Source organism: Procambarus clarkii, chromosome 32, assembly GCF_040958095.1.
Source record: "Procambarus clarkii isolate CNS0578487 chromosome 32, FALCON_Pclarkii_2.0, whole genome shotgun sequence".
In the NCBI taxonomy this organism is placed as follows: Eukaryota; Metazoa; Arthropoda; class Malacostraca; order Decapoda; family Cambaridae; genus Procambarus; species Procambarus clarkii.
This window is the reverse complement of record NC_091181.1, coordinates 13,128,666-13,147,069: the sequence shown is the minus strand read 5'-3', so window position 1 is coordinate 13,147,069 and position 18,404 is coordinate 13,128,666.

Below are 18,404 nucleotides of genomic sequence, written 5' to 3'. Positions count from 1 at the left end.
GCCTTCCACCTGTGACCGCCTTAGTTCCGCTTTCTTGTTGCTTCAGATGACGTAATCATTAATCTTCCGGCGAAATTCTTGAGTACTGCTACGCGCTTTCCATTTCTTGACCTCTCCTCCAACACTGCTGGAATGGCTGCAGTCTTGACGACGCAGCAGGTGGGTAGTGGTGACCTCGAGACAGCTACCCCGTCGTTGTATGGCACCTCCGGTGACTGCTATAATGTGGACAGCTCGCTGGCCCTGACAACCTCGTTAGTGACGTGAGGCGTCGGCCGGGTGACTCTTGGATAGTCACTCATCCCCAAAGTAACTGATGTATGGGTTACTGGGTCTGGTGGGGGGAGGTCTTTGTGTAACGTGCCTCCCCCGTCGGTCTTTACAGACAAGGGTTCACGTGTGGCTGGAACAACTGGGTCGGTGTACCAATCAGACCTGGGAACAGACAGACACAACACAGCGGAAGCATAGATATACTCTGGGTTTGGTGGAGGTGGAACTCCAGAGCACGGTAAAAGTTGCTACCTGAGTCAAGTATAGAGATAGTTCACCTCATTGCCTTTACAGGAAAATCTAATGAATACTAAATTATACTAACCAAGGAAGTTGCTTTACTGTATAGCGCTAGATCTCTTCACCATAGGGTGGCGAGACTGCACCTGACTACTGATGAGCGATGACAGAGGGTCATCCTCATCTTCTGACTCGTCGGTGAAGCCATGAGTCAGCATTGCTGAGTCAGGAACTAGACCCGCTGAATGCAGTTCTAATTCCTCTCTAGCATGATATTGTTTCAATTTATTTACATGAATTGTCCTTTCCACCTGGTCTTCGAATACTCCTTTTATAACAAGATTAACCGGCCCCGCCCTTTTAATTACTCTATACGGCCCTCGCCACCACGGAGCTAGTTTCCTACTCTGATTGGCGGGCGCAGCCTCATTCACTCTCAATACGAGGCTTCCTTCCTTCAACTCAAGAGGGCGCACTTTCTTGTCATAAAAATGAGCATACCGATTCCGTGCCTTCTTGGACGCTTCAGCTGCAATATTCCATGCATTTCTCATTTTTCCAATGACCTCTGAAGGATAGTCCTCCCCGTATGCAACATTATGTCTGTTAAGCAGACCTGAGGGGAAATTGCATGAATTACCAGTAAACAAATGAAGTGGTTGGGTGTTAATTGATTGGTGGATGGCAGTATTCAAGGCTAATTGAACATAGGGTAGGTGTTCATCCCAAGAGTTTGCATCATGTTCAGCAAGGATTGCAAGCATATCCTTGACAGAACGATTAGTCCGTTCCGTCATTCCGTTTGCTTGTGGGTGGTAGGCTGTTCTAAAAGCCGAAGTTGTCTCTAAAATCTTACAAACTTCTCTAAATATATTCCCATTGAATTCTTGACCTCGGTCAGAGACTAAAACTTTAGGATGTCTGAATACAGTAACGAACCTACGCAAGAACGCATCTGCAACCGTACGAGAATCCTTCTGAGGCAATGCAACTAGTGTAGTGTACCTAGACAGATGGTCAACTAGCACCAACACGTATCTGTTACCTGAATGACTGTGATGTAAATCAATCAAATCGGCCCCCACACGATCTAACGGCTCACGAATTTCAGGAAATTCCTGAAGTGGGGCTTGTACCTTAAGGGTACCTTTCCTCCTCTGGCAACGAGGGCACGACTTCACGAAATTGATTACTTCAGAAAGTAATCCTGGAAAATAAAATAGAGACTTTGCTTTCAAGTGGGTTTTAAAGACCCCTGGATGCCCTGCAATTTTAGAAGCATGCGCAAGCTTTAACGCTGATGACCGCAACGCGTCCGGAATAACTAGTTGAAATACTGCCCTATCATTCTGGCTATTAACATAATACAGGACGCCCTGTTTCATTTCAAAATCATGAATAGGTAACTTCTTTTTCTTTTTCGGGTATTTTCCTCCCTCTAAATACTCAATAATTTCTTTCCATCTAGGCTCGCTCATCTGGTATTCTCTCATTTTATCTGATGGAATGGTTTCAATATTTTCATTAACTTGAACTGCCGCTATGTTCCTACATAGCGTATCTGGCACATGTGCTGGACCAGGCTTGTACAAAATCTGGAATGAGTGGGCCGAAAGTTCGTGAGACCAGCGTGACATTCGTGGGCATTTCGTTCGCTTTTTAAATATGTGCGTCAACGCTCGATGGTCTGTGTAAATTACAAAGTGCCGCTGAAATAGGTAACTGATTAACCTAACCTAACCTAGTAACCTAACTGATTCTATTACTGCCAGTGCCTCCCGATCCGTAGCTGAATAACGAACTTCAGGTCCTTTTACCTTTCTACTGAAATAGGCTACTGGATGGGGTAAATTATCCGCATGTCGCTGAATTAAGCACCCGCCAATAGTTATACCGCTGGCGTCAGTGTGCACCGCCCACTCTTTCTCAAACTCAGGAATAGCCAATACCGGTGTCGTGATTAGTTGGTCTTTCAGTTTGCGATAGGCCTCGTCATGCTCAGATTTCCATACAAACTTCGCATTTTTCTTTGTCAGATCAGTCAGGGGTGCTGAAATGCCAGCGAAACCTTCAATATGACGACGAAAATATCCGGCCGCCCCCAAAAACCTACGCACGTCCTTTGCTGTCCTTGGAGTAGGCATGTCAGCAATGGCGCGGCAAGAATCTGGGTCAGGTCGGATACCGTCTGGGCACACCTGGAACCCCAGAAATTTGAATTTCTGAGCCGCCAGGGTGCACTTCTGAACATTCAGCCTGAAACCTGCCTGATCTAACAACTTCAAAGTCTCAGTGTAGTCCCGTAGGTGTTCCTCAAACGTCCTGGAATATATCACAACATCATCCAGGTACGCTAAAGAATGCCTACCCAGTTCCGGACTAAGGATAAAGTTGATGGCCCTCTGAAACGACGAAGGCGCTGTTTTTAAACCAAACGGCATCCTACGGAATTGATAAGTGTGCCTACCATCCGAGAATGCTGTTTTTTCCCTATGCTGTTCTGCCACCGGAATCGCCCAATACGCCGATTTTGCGTCAAGAGTTGAGAAATACTTAGCAGCACCAAATTGATCTATTATCTCCTGTATTCGGGGCAACGGATACACATCACCCTTAGTTAATTCGTTCACCTTCCGGTAGTCAACACAGAAACGATAACTACCGTCCGGTTTCCGAACTAGCACAACAGGAGAGAGCCACGGTGACGTACAAGGCTCTATCACGCCCTGTCTCAACATTTTCTGGCACTCCTCCCTGATAACGTTCTTTGCCTGTTCCAGCAACCTCTACTGTCTCGTGTACACAGGCAAATGATCACCAGTTGGAATGGTGTGCTCAATCTTATCAAGGAGACCAATCTGGTCATCCTCTGTCGCAAATAATTTCGGGAATTTTCGCAACACTCCTCTCAGTGCCTTCCTATCCGCCTGTGTAACATGTTGCAAATCAAGTGCTGATATTAATTTTTCTACTTCTTCTACATTCTGTGCAACATTTCTCGTCTCATATTGTACTGTGGATGGTATTTTAGAATTTAACATGTTCAATGCACTACATTGTGCAGTGATGGTTGGGGTCTCAGCTGACTCATGGTGAAAGATTTCTGTGTCATCCACCATGGTTCCCTGAGATACCCTATCACCTGCCCTGAAGCGAAAAGTCTTATGTGAAAGATTGACAACTGGAATGAGTGCCCCTTTATCGAGCACTACAATTAAGTGATGAGGAATTAAAAAGCTATCACATCTCCCAGCCACCTGAAGGGTGGTACCTGGTTGTATGTGATGTCCCACGGCTACTTTAATGAATTTAACAAAATGTGGTGGGCAACTCTGTTTGGTCAATGCATGCAATGCGCATGACCTCTTAACTGTGTCTGGAAGAGACTTAAAAATCAGTTTTGGATAGTGCGCATTATATTTCTGCTTCCTCTTAATTGAAGCTACAACTAGGGGATGGTCGATTATCTCCACTGGGTAGGAAGTCTGTCCCAACTGCCACCTGCAGCTCCTAGCCCCTTTTTGAGCAGACAAGGAATAATCAAATTGAGACAGAAAATCAGTTCCCATTAAGATGTGGCCTGGAAAATCAAGGTTCTCAACGATCGTACATGTGTGAGGCTGTAATTCCCCATCAATCTCAAAATTAAACTGTAAACAAAGTGTTATTAACTGTACCTTGACCTACGATCTCAATCTTTTTCCCATTGACTGCTGTTAATGTCTTTGGGCAACGTTTAAGGCGTGTATACTTAAAATTGCTGAAGGGTGACTTTTAATTACCGTTGCCTGGCTTCCTGTATCAACAAAAGCTGTCAATTTTACACCTTCCACTTTCACCTCAAAAGTAGGCCTACCATCACTAGGAGCCTGCTTTCATGCTTTCGTAGGAGTGACTTTACAGTCCCTCTGTATATACCCGCGCTTCCCGCAGGAGTAACACCTCCACGGATCCCTGTTGTTACCCCGCGCAGGGTAGCTCGAACTTACAGCTGAGGGCTGCTTCCCGCCTGATGAACCCGCGCCACAGTTACTCGGCTTGGCTCCCTCGCCTTTACTTAACGCCTCTACGTATGGCGACATCTGAGTGCCCGGCGTCTCCGCGCTCATCTGCCTGTCTAAGGCTGTGGCGGCCTGGGGTTGGGGTTGAGGTATGGTGTGGGTGGCCTGGGGTTGGGGTGTGGATGGAGGTTGGGGTTGAGGTATGGTGTGGGTGGCCTCGGGTTGGGGTGTGGATTGAGGTTGCGGTTGAGGTGTGGTGTGGGTGGCCTGAGGTTGGAATGGGTATGGGGTGGCCTGGAATTGGGATGGGTATGGGGTGGCCTGAGGTTGGAATGGGTATGGGGTGGCCTGGGGTTGGAATGGATATGGAGTGGCCTGGGGTTGGGGGAAGGGTTGGTATAGGAATGGAGGTTGGGGCTGGTATAGGAAGTGAGGTTGGGGTTGGTATGGGAATTGAGGATGGGGTTGGTATGGGAGGTGGGGTTGGGGTTGTTGTAGTGACGGATGAGGTGTACCTAGGTGTTGTGGTATTGGTGTTATGTTGGGTAGTTCCTGTTGTTGGTGTGGTTGTCCCTGTTCCTGTTGAACAGGTTGCTGGCCATGCTCCCCACTGAACGAGGTGCTGTCCTCTACACTTCCACTCCCACTGGTCCCCACTGACTGGTCACTGTCTGGATTAAACATTTCCTGAGATTTCTGGTGTGCCATATCTCTTGTAACTATCCTTTAGTACACCCTCGACCCGGACTCACTACAACCGTGATCTCATACAAAATAAAAAAAATCACAGCTCTTTTCCAAGAGAAAACTACTAAATTCCCAAAATAGGAAATACACCGATTTATCGAGAGAATCGCTGAAGTGAATTCGATGAATGAGTGTCTGCCCCGCACTCGTGTCTGACCGTGAAATATCCTGCAGTTCTATTGCTGAAACCTAAGTCCTTTACGTTAAAAAAAAATTAAAGAATCTAATTAATATAAAACAATTTAAATGGTAATGCAGCTAACGTGCAGCACTCGTGATGGATTAATAAAGAATATTTACAGTACTTTAATACTAAACGCACTTGAAGTGAGCAGCGTGGCCACTGATGACTGATGGAGCGAGACCAGCTGCGCTGAAAAAACTAAGTCCCGCGCTTTTTCGCTTAAACGCTGAAAAATCTAAATTTTGTTCTGAAGGAAAATAACTAGTTTTACGTTAGTAAACCGTTCTAGCGATTAATATGGATACCCTGGACATATATATGCTTGACAAAATTTGAATTTTCACCGAAACCTGCGTTTTTACTCAATGCTGGACTCTGCCAATATTTCTGTCTCCGAGGGAAAAAACTATCACCCTAAATATCGCAAACACCCTTAATTCGCAAAAAAATGGGCTTGTCGTTCAGATATAAATACGCTGTTATTTAATACTGACAATGTATACAGAACAATACTAACACCTCGGGCGGTTTCGACACATTGATTTTGCATTCAAATTGTATTGTATAATATTCCGGTTTATAATATCAAGAGTAGTCTAATTATTAGGAGAATGAGTTTAAGTCACCATCAGTGACGTCACTATCCATGACTAGACCTCGGCGCGGAAGAATTTGAGTGACCTGGCGGTCATAGGTCAACAGTTTCCACATTCAGTAATTCTCAAAGGTCAAATAGCCATTTTGGAGATTTGGGAATAGCCCTTCCTTAAGAGGCTTGTGTAATTTAACTTCAGTAAAATATTTCAACCAATCTGGATCAATTCAGTGCAAACAGAGGTTAAATGTTAAACTTAAGCATTGCTAGTAACTTGGTAAAACTTAGACTATGCGGAAGGATACAATGCTCTAGTCTGGGGAAGACCAGACGAGGAGAGTAGTGTGGGATCGAGATCAACTGGGGGAGGTCAACCATCTCACCTCTCCCCCAAGACCAGCACTCCACCCAAGCTGGTCAACATAGAGGTATAGTTGCTATTGTTATTTATAGGGATAGTCAATTCATTGCCTCAAATGCCAAGTAGGGAGTGTTAAAGTGATAGGGAGTGTTCCTCTTTAGATTTTGTTTTAGTTTTCTTTTAATAAATTAATTAGTTAGTAATTTGTCTTTTCATTATTTCCATGTGTATGTTATATTTATGTGGACTTGTCCTGGTCACGTGGTCCCTACGAGGCAGAGTTGAATTGGGCGCCGATTCTAACACCAAATCGGAAGTCATCTTTACCGTTGATTGTGAATTAATTCCACACTCAAGATCCGAGGTTATAAGCTACTAGTGGGTATCAAGCCCCAAGATTGATTGATTAGCATGATCGATCCAGGCCTCGATCATTGCTCAGTGTTACTGGTCTGGTGGTGGCGGCGGAGGCGACTCTAGGGTTTTGCTCAAAGCCTATGTCACGTCATGCGGGTTGTAGAATCCTAAGTCGGTCAATCTTCTTAGGACCACGTGGCATGGAGTCGGCTTTAGTAAAAGTTTTGGAGTCCCTTAGTATAGAGAACAAAAGTAAGAATACGGGCAGAGGGAGTAAAAAGCAGGAAAGATCATTCGAGAATCCCACCGCTGCCACCATTGTAACACGGGGGGGGGGGGGGGGGGGGGTTCTCGAATGATCTTTCCTGCTTTTTACTCCCTCTGCCCGTATTCTTACTTTTGTTCTCTATACTAACGTCAGTACATCTTTGTTCCCATAGCGTCTGAGACGCATGGCCCCTGGGGCAAGAGTGTCTTGGGATTTCTCAAGGAATTGGGTTCCAAGCTCATTGACGTCACCAGAGACCCAAGGGCATTCAGTTTTTTGTTTCAGCGCCTCAGTGTGGCGATCAAGAGGGGAAATGCGTGCTGCGTCCTCGGTTCCTGTCCGGAAGCGCAGGAGCTTCAAGAGATCCATAACCTTTAGGCATTTGTCTTGTAGGTTTTGTAACCTTTAAATACACAATAAAGCAAAAAAAAAAAAAAAAAAAGGGAGGTCTGGAATTTCTATATATTATATATATATATATATATATAAATATATATTGGTGTATACTGGCAGCAGGCTTTCTTTTAAACATGTTTCATTGAATATAACCGCATACTCTGTATTTACTATCTTCTGATTTAGGGCTTCTATCCCTCTAACTATTTTCTTAGCATCAGGGCTTAGCTGAAATAGGAATTCTCCAAAACTCATTTTCGTAATTTCAAGGTGAAGAAAAGAAGTGAATTACTATAGAATGTATTACACATATTTATACAATTTGCCCCACCTTTCGAACTTCCATGGTTCTTTCTCAAGTGAAAGGAATTTTCAGGACTGGTTGATTTATACCCGCACTGGGTCAGGTGATAAGACAATAAAGGTGAAAACATGGGGGATACATAAGGAATAAATGGGGGGTGAAACATAGGAACATAAGAATAGAGGTAACTGCGGAAAGCCTATTGGCCCATATGAGGCAGCTCCTATCTACATACAAAGATTAATCAAGTGTAATTGGCCTGTTATGTTGGACATTGTCTTCTGTGTTGGCATCGTTTTGTTCTGATCTTGTCCTTACTCTCATGGTGGGTAGAGTAAATAGTTCCGTGATTTTGGTGTTCTTGGTAGGTGTGGGATATCTGGGGCTTGACTCAATTTATTCAATTATTAAATTAATGAAATCAATTACGAAGGACCACCCACTTTTAAGAAAAGAGGGAAACTAATAAAAAGTGATCATTAGAAACACAAGGAAGAACCAGTGTCTATGGCTAAATATTAGGAAGCATAATCACTTAAATAATTAATGGGCTATATAGATAATTAACTTAAATCAAAGCCTTCAACACCTACATTGGGGGGGTATTGCTAGAACTTCATATACGTCTAGGAACTAGTGTGGTTCGTGCACCAGTTCATTGTGTAATTACTAATCTTATGACCAAATTAAAGAAATCTATAAAAGATTATCACCAGTAATTAGGAAGATCATTAGCATCAGAAATTAATCATTCAAATAAACACAGATTATCTCCAGTGTACATGATTAGTATCCGATTAGATAAAATGATGTAGAAATAATGAATTTTAGAGTAAATAAATGAGTACAAAAAAGTCTTAGCTTTAAGACGATTTCAATGACATCATTCACGCCTCATCCTCGTGATCTCTGGAATTCCTCGTAGAAACACTTGGAGGTGAATAACACAAAGTTAGGTAACAGCTCGTTGACTCCTCACATGCGAGCTGTAATTTAAGGGATATTACGTAGCATTGAACTAGGCTACTTAAATCTCTATATTCATGAAAATGTAAAATAAATTTGATATGGTACTAACGTTGGATTTGTTATGGTCGCTCGATATAACGACAAGCTGCTCCGACATATACAATCTCTAATGATGCATCAAAAGGGAATTATATACTTAGCTAAGGGTACAAATTATGTTGAAGCTTGCCGATACCACGCCTCAAGCTCAAACTCCCGCAATGTCGTACACGTGGTTGATAGCTTGGCTTGAATATCGACGCGTTATTAGTTGGCCGGTCACTGCAGATCACGTAGAACAATAATAACTCATTCTGTGTTGAGAACCAGGGTAATTCTTGCTGATAATCTCAACGTCACGTGTCTCAGACTCTGACGCCACGACCTTCTTGCTCAATTCCGCAACACGAGACTTCCACGCCACACACCATGGCGTCTCGATCCACAATGGCTTCTCCTTCCTCTCCAACCCGCGTCCCGCATTCGCCACAGAAGTTATTTATCACGAATAATATTATTTCGCGCAATTGTGGCTGAAATACTTTAATAAAGACTGGGTTGGAATTCTAGGGAGTTAAATATTATTACTTTCTCGTCTTATGGTAGTAAACAAGAAATGGAGATTTTAGTTTTCTCCATGGCATTCACGCGTGACGGTAAAATTATTACTTGATAACAATTGTAACTAAAAACTCTCGATTTGGAATTATTTGGGAGTTATGTTATCCATAAATAATTATCACACGGAATACTGATGATTTTAGAGAATCACATTCAATTCTCTAACACACTGGATATAAATGTGTTTAACTAGGTATAATCTGACGCAATACTGGTGCTTGGTTTCGTAAGAATTCCAGTATCCATATACAGATATAATAGTTAGTTCATGTGAACATTACTGTTAGTAAATTTTAGTAACTACAGTAATTAGTATATTTTAATACTAGTTTATAATAATACAATAGTATTGTATTAGTGTTGGAAATTTCCAACAGTAGGTTGTTCTATTCTTATGTGAATTGCTTCAAGAATTTGTAATCTTCTTGCATCTTGGGTTTTGTCTATTATACAGGTATTTTTGTTCAACATTTCTCCTGTTAGGGTGATGTCATGGGCTTGTCTCATGTGATTCCTGGGGGCACCGGATTGAATATGGCATGTCAAATGCCTCGTCAGCTTGGTCGACGTCGTACCTATGTACTTAGATTGAAGGTTACATCCTTCGTGGGGGCAAGTGTACATGTATACAACGCTTGACTGCTGTAGAGGGTTCTCCGTCGGCTTCGAGCTGTTTTTGATAAGGAGTTCGGAAGTCTTCTTGGTTTTGTAGAATCTTATCTGGTTTATGTTTTGGTTAGGAGTAATGCTTTTTTACTCCTTTACGGATTATTTATTTCATTATTCTTTCCACTTTTATATATTCACTGTGCATGGTTGATTTGTAACATAATTTTATTGGAGGTGTTGTGGTTTCTGTTCTAGGTTCAGGATTATACCATCGGTCCAAGTGTCTTCTTATAGCAGCGTTTATTTCCGCGTTGCTATATCCGTTGTTCACCAATACCTGAGTTACTCTTTCAAACTCTATACTCACGTTGACCCATTCGGAGCAGTGGGTAAGTACTCAACGAATATAAGCATTGAGAACACTGGCTTTGTATCTTTGCGGGCACTCACTTCTACCGTTCAGGTATAATCCTATGTTGGTGGGCTTAGTATATACGTTGGTGCTGAAAGAGGTTCCTGTTTTTGTTATTAGTACATCCAAAAATGGCAGACTGTTATTTTCACTATTTTTATGTGTAAATCGGATTACTGACTCAATCTCTAGATGGCTTTTTAAATCAATTAGTGATAAATGATATGATCAAAAAATGATAAAGCTACCCATTTCATTATGTATGAGTCAATTTTTTTTTATTGGAGTTAAAATTAACGTAGATATATGACCGAACCTAACCAACCCTACCTAACCTAACCTAACCTATCTTTATAGGTTAGGTTTGGTATGGTAGCCGAAAAAGTTAGGTTAGGTTAGGTTAGGTAGTCGAAAAACAATTAATTCATGAAAACTTGGCTTATTAGGCAAATCGGGCAATGCATAGTAGGCTGAGAAGAGCGTTCTGGCTACTAGGTACGACATATATATATATATATATATATATATATATATATATATATATATATATATATATATATATATATATATATATATATATATATATATATATAAAAACTGAGTTTTCAGTTGCATATTGTCCTGGGGACCATTCAGGCTTGTTCGCATATATATATATATATATATATATATATATATATATATATATATATATATATATATATATATATATATATATATATATTTTTTTTTTTTGAGATATATACAAGAGTTCTTACATTCTTGTACAGCCACTAGTACGTGTAGCGTTTCGGGCAGGTCCCTGGAATACGATCTCCTGCCGCGAAGGATCGTTTTTTCATCCAAGTACACATTTTACTGTTGCGTTAAACAGAGGCTACAGTTAAGGAAATGCGCCCAGTAAATCCTCCCCGGCCAGGATACGAACCCATGACATAGCGCTCGAGGAACGCCAGGCGAGTGTCTTACCACTACACCACGGAGACTGTAAATATATATATATATATATTATATATATATATATAATATATATAGTCCTGGGGACCATTCAGGTTTGTTCGCATATATATATATATATATATATATATATATATATATATATATATATATATATATATATATATATATATATATATATATATATATATATATATATATATATATATATATTATATATATATATATAAATATATATTGGTGTATACTGGCAGCAGGCTTTCTTTTAAACATGTTTCATTGAATATAACCGCATACTCTGTATTTACTATCTTCTGATTTAGGGCTTCTATCCCTCTAACTATTTTCTTAGCATCAGGGCTTAGCTGAAATAGGAATTCTCCAAAACTCATTTTCGTAATTTCAAGGTGAAGAAAAGAAGTGAATTACTATAGAATGTATTACACATATTTATACAATTTGCCCCACCTTTCGAACTTCCATGGTTCTTTCTCAAGTGAAAGGAATTTTCAGGACTGGTTGATTTATACCCGCACTGGGTCAGGTGATAAGACAATAAAGGTGAAAACATGGGGGATACATAAGGAATAAATGGGGGGTGAAACATAGGAACATAAGAATAGAGGTAACTGCGGAAAGCCTATTGGCCCATATGAGGCAGCTCCTATCTACATACAAAGATAAATCAAGTGTAATTGGCCTGTTATGTTGGACATTGTCTTCTGTGTTGGCATCGTTTTCTTCTGATCTTGTCCTTACTCTCATGGTGGGTAGAGTAAATAGTTCCGTGATTTTGGTGTTCTTGGTAGGTGTGGGATATCTGGGGCTTGACTCAATTTATTCAATTATTAAATTAATGAAATCAATTACGAAGGACCACCCACTTTTAAGAAAAGAGGGAAACTAATAAAAAGTGATCATTAGAAACACAAGGAAGAACCAGTGTCTATGGCTAAATATTAGGAAGCATAATCACTTAAATAATTAATGGGCTATATAGATAATTAACTTAAATCAAAGCCTTCAACACCTACATTGGGGGGGTATTGCTAGAACTTCATATACGTCTAGGAACTAGTGTGGTTCGTGCACCAGTTCATTGTGTAATTACTAATCTTATGACCAAATTAAAGAAATCTATAAAAGATTATCACCAGTAATTAGAAAGATCATTAGCATCAGAAAATAATCATTCAAATAAACACAGATTATCTCCAGTGTACATGATTAGTATCCGATTAGATAAAATGATGTAGAAATAATGAATTTTAGAGTAAATAAATGAGTACAAAAAAGTCTTAGCTTTAAGACGATTTCAATGACATCATTCACGCCTCATCCTCGTGATCTCTGGAATTCCTCGTAGAAACACTTGGAGGTGAATAACACAAAGTTAGGTAACAGCTCGTTGACTCCTCACATGCGAGCTGTAATTTAAGGGATATTACGTAGCATTGAACTAGGCTACTTAAATCTCTATATTCATGAAAATGTAAAATAAATTTGATATGGTACTAACGTTGGATTTGTTATGGTCGCTCGATATAACGACAAGCTGCTCCGACATATACAATCTCTAATGATGCATCAAAAGGGAATTATATACTTAGCTAAGGGTACAAATTATGTTGAAGCTTGCCGATACCACGTCTCAAGCTCAAACTCCCGCAATGTCGTACACGTGGTTGATAGCTTGGCTTGAATATCGACGCGTTATTAGTTGGCCGGTCACTGCAGATCACGTAGAACAATAATAACTCATTCTGTGTTGAGAACCAGGGTAATTCTTGCTGATAATCTCAACGTCACGTGTCTCAGACTCTGACGCCACGACCTTCTTGCTCAATTCCGCAACACGAGACTTCCACGCCACACACCATGGCGTCTCGATCCACAATGGCTTCTCCTTCCTCTCCAACCCGCGTCCCGCATTCGCCACAGAAGTTATTTATCACGAATAATATTATTTCGCGCAATTGTGGCTGAAATACTTTAATAAAGACTGGGTTGGAATTCTAGGGAGTTAAATATTATTACTTTCTCGTCTTATGGTAGTAAACAAGAAATGGAGATTTTAGTTTTCTCCATGGCATTCACGCGTGACGGTAAAATTATTACTTGATAACAATTGTAACTAAAAACTCTCGATTTGGAATTATTTGGGAGTTATGTTATCCATAAATAATTATCACACGGAATACTGATGATTTTAGAGAATCACATTCAATTCTCTAACACACTGGATATAAATGTGTTTAACTAGGTATAATCTGACGCAATACTGGTGCTTGGTTTCGTAAGAATTCCAGTATCCATATACAGATATAATAGTTAGTTCATGTGAACATTACTGTTAGTAAATTTTAGTAACTACAGTAATTAGTATATTTTAATACTAGTTTATAATAATACAATAGTATTGTATTAGTGTTGGAAATTTCCAACAGTAGGTTGTTCTATTCTTATGTGAATTGCTTCAAGAATTTGTAATCTTCTTGCATCTTGGGTTTTGTCTATTATACAGGTATTTTTGTTCAACATTTCTCCTGTTAGGGTGATGTCATGGGCTTGTCTCATGTGATTCCTGGGGGCACCGGATTGAATATGGCATGTCAAATGCCTCGTCAGCTTGGTCGACGTCGTACCTATGTACTTAGATTGAAGGTTACATCCTTCGTGGGGGCAAGTGTACATGTATACAACGCTTGACTGCTGTAGAGGGTTCTCCGTCGGCTTCGAGCTGTTTTTGATAAGGAGTTCGGAAGTCTTCTTGGTTTTGTAGAATCTTATCAGGTTTATGTTTTGGTTAGGAGTAATGCTTTTTTACTCCTTTACGGATTATTTATTTCATTATTCTTTCCACTTTTATATATTCACTGTGCATGGTTGATTTGTAACATAATTTTATTGGAGGTGTTGTGGTTTCTGTTCTAGGTTCAGGATTATACCATCGGTCCAAGTGTCTTCTTATAGCAGCGTTTATTTCCGCGTTGCTATATCCGTTGTTCACCAATACCTGAGTTACTCTTTCAAACTCTATACTCACGTTGACCCATTCGGAGCAGTGGGTAAGTACTCAACGAATATAAGCATTGAGAACACTGGCTTTGTATCTTTGCGGGCACTCACTTCTACCGTTCAGGTATAATCCTATGTTGGTGGGCTTAGTATATACGTTGGTGCTGAAAGAGGTTCCTGTTTTCGTTATTAGTACATCCAAAAATGGCAGACTGTTATTTTCACTATTTTTATGTGTAAATCGGAGTACTGACTCAATCTCTAGATGGCTTTTTAAATCAATTAGTTCATCTGAGTCTTTTACTATTACGAATATGTCATCTACATAACGGCAATATACAGTTGGTTTTTGTCTGCTACTGAAGACTGTCTTCGATGGTTCCCCATATAAAAATTAGCAAATAAAACTCCTAAGGGGGAGCTCATTGCTACTCCGTCTATTTGTAAATACATGTCTCCTTGTGGACTGATGAAAGGGGCTTCCTTTGTACATGCTTCGAGAAGACTTTTCAAGTGTGGCTCAGGTATGTCTAATTTGGGGGTGCTCTCATCTCTGTATACTCTGTCCAGTATCATTCCTATGGTTGTGTCGACTGGGACGTTGGTAAATAGGGATTCGACGTCCAGTGAAGCAATGATTCCATCAGGATGAGTAGATTTGATTAATTCTAGGAAATCTGCTGATTATTGTAGACTATACTTACTTGGAGTGTATGGAGTTAGGAGTTCGTTAAGTCTTTTTGCCAGGTGATAGGTTGGAGTTGGTATTTGGCTGATTATAGGGCGCAGTGGGTTACCTGGTTTGTGTGTCTTAACATTGCCATAGGCATATCCTAAGCCATAGTCGCCTTGAAGTTTATTGAAATGCACACTACCTTTCTTTGCGTTGATTGCTGTAATTGTTTTGTTTACTTTCTGTTTAAGGTCTTCCACAGAGTTCCTCGTGATTCCTTGAAATTTGGTGTCATCACTAAGGATGTCACTGTTACGGCCCTACTGGGACGCAACCGGGTTCTTCTCTGATGGTAGTAGAGTTTGGGAATCCGGCCCCAAGTTAGTAGAGGCTTTCAAGGGGTGTGTTCCGTAACGCAAGTTAAATTAAAGGGGGAGGGATACAAATGTTCCAGTTTTTCTGATATATTTACCACCACCATATATAAATAAATAACAGTCGCACGCGGGGATTATTACTACACTTATGTACAGTTGCGTCTTCCTCTGAAGACACTGGATGCTCAACGATGCTCACTCTGGGTAGCCTTGGTTTCTTCTTCCGTGGCCCACGATGAATCCACTATGACTCTATGACGAATCTACCCTGGCCACAGGCCAGCCAAATCACAGTCCCACTGGGAGCTTCGTCGTGGAGGCCTTCAACCACAATTCAGCCTGTAGCTGGCAGGTACCGATCAGCTCCGCTGTGTAGGCCACTCCACGACCGATACTAGGGTTGCGAGCCCTAGGCAGGAGCCTCGTGTGACCCGCTGATCACTCTCCTCACTAAGCACCACAGTGGCTAGTCTCTTCCACCAGCCAGCCCCGGATAAGGTGATTCCTGACACAGCCACGCCTCAGGCAGGCTATTACTCTCAACAGTTCATCCGGAAGTGGCTCACAGCTTCTTCAAAGCAGACTCGTGAAGAGACCTTGGCTGCCTTGGGTAGACTGATCCATCGTCCAACACAGCAGTCCCAGGTCAACTCTGCAATCAGAAACGTCATTAATACTGGGACGCTCTAGGGAACCTCACTTACAAGCTTAGACACAAACGTCCACCTCTTCACTCATTAGATGGCGTTGCTGTCTAAGCGCCACCTCACCAGAGGTCAGCAGCGGCTATTCCATGAGCCAATAAAGACAGGAATCCAGCACGTATTGCCGGCGTCTCTCGTCATCACTAGATGGCGTCGTCCATTTGCAGTGGGTTTCGGGAGCGGACTCACAAATGGTGTTGTCGTCGCTGCTCCGTGCTCCGACGCTGGACTCGGGTCCGTAACAGTCGCTGATTTTGTTCATGTATTCTTGGGTAGGAAGCAATACATATGCTGATGTCTTGTCAGCTTTTCTTATTGTTATGTCTTTCAGATTATTTAGTTGTTTTGCTGCTTCTTTCAGTCGTGGGGTTAAGATTGTAGATGAATATGTTCCACGTTTTTTCCCCGCTTCTGCTAGTAGTTCAGCCTGAAGTGTGTCAGTGGTGATGACTTTTTTGTTCTCTTCTAGCTTATGGATGTCGTCCAGAAGCATTTCGATTTCCAGGCGTTTTTGATGCATCTTTGGTTTAGATATGAATTGACAATTTAGACCAAGATTTAAGAGGTCTCGTTGGTCCTGGGTAAGATCATAAGAAGTCAGGTTAATGTAGCCATCTTCAGGACGAGGGATCATTAACTGTCCACCGTTTAGGGCTGTTAACTTATGGAGTTTCTTTGTTTCTACACGAGTTTTATGATGTTGTTTCAGGTTAAATAGTTCACTGTTGATGGTTTGCTTGAGTTGGATAGGGATGTCGTACTGGGTCCATTTGTTTAACAGATGCTCAGCCTGCTCTGTAAGGCTTTGGAGGGCTTCCTTCTTGTTTAGTTGATGCCGTATAAGCTCTTGCCTATACCTATAGGTAAACTCTGTATTGCGGACTGCTGGGTCATGTGGGTTTTTATTGGTGTATACTGGCAGCAGGTTTTCTTTTAAACATCTCATTGAATATGACCGCATATTTTGTATTTACTATCTTCTGATTTAGGGCTTCTATCCCTCTATTTTCTTAGCATCAGGGCTTAGCTGAAAGAGGAGTTCTCCAAAACTCATTTACATAATTTCAAGGTGAAAAAAAGAAGTGAATTACTATAGAATGTATTACACTTATTTATACAATTTGCCCCACCTTTCGAACTTCCATGGTTCATTCTCAAGTGAAAAGAATTTTCAGGACTGGTTGATTTATACCTGCACTGGGTCAGGTGATAAGACAATAAAGGTGAAAACATGGGGGGATACATAAGGGATAAATGGGGAGTGAAACATAAGAACATAAGAATAGAGGTAACAGCGGAAGGCCTATTGGCCCATACGAGGCAGCTCCTATGTACATACAAAGATTAATCAAGTGTAATTGGCCTGTTATGTTGAACAGTGTCTTCTGTGTAGGCATCGTTATGTTCTGGTCTTGTCCTTACTCTCATGGTGGGTAGAGTAAATAGTTCCGTGATTTGGGTGTTCATGGTCATATATCATCGTTAGTTTTAACTCAAATTTAAACACAATAACTTATACATAATGAAATGGGCAGATTTATCATTTCACAAGAAAAATTTGTTAGAAAAATATATAAATTCAGGAAAACTTGGCTTATTAGGCAAATTGGGCCTTGCATAGTAAGCCAAGTACGACGTTCTGGCTACTAGGTACAACATAATATATATATATATATATATATATATATATATATATATATATATATATATATATATGTCGTACCTAGTAGCCAGAACTCACTTCTCAGCCTACTATGCGAGGCCCGATTTGCCTAATAAGCCAAGTTTTACTGAATTAATATATTTTCTCTAATTTTTTTCTTATGAAATGATAAAGCTACCCATTTCATCATGTATGAGGTCAATTTTTTTTTATTGGAGTTAAAATTAACGTAGATATATGACCGAACCTAACCAACCCTACCTAACCTAACCTAACCTATCTCTATAGGTTAGGTTAGGTTAGGTAGCCGAAAACGTTAGGTTAGGTTAGGTTAGGTAGGTTAGGTTGTCGAAAAAACATTAATTCATGAAAACTAGGCTTATTAGGCAAATCAGGCCTTGCATAGTAGGCTGAGAAGTGAGTTCTGGCTACTAGGTACGACATATATATATATATATATATATATATATATATATATATATATATATATATATATATATATATATATATTGTGACGGTAACGCGTTGGTGTTCGGCTGTTCAAAGCTAGGGGTATGGCCTCGTCACATAGTATTAAAAAAAAATAGAAAATCTGGAACTTCGTCTGTGGTAAGGTAAGGAGAAGACACACAAAAC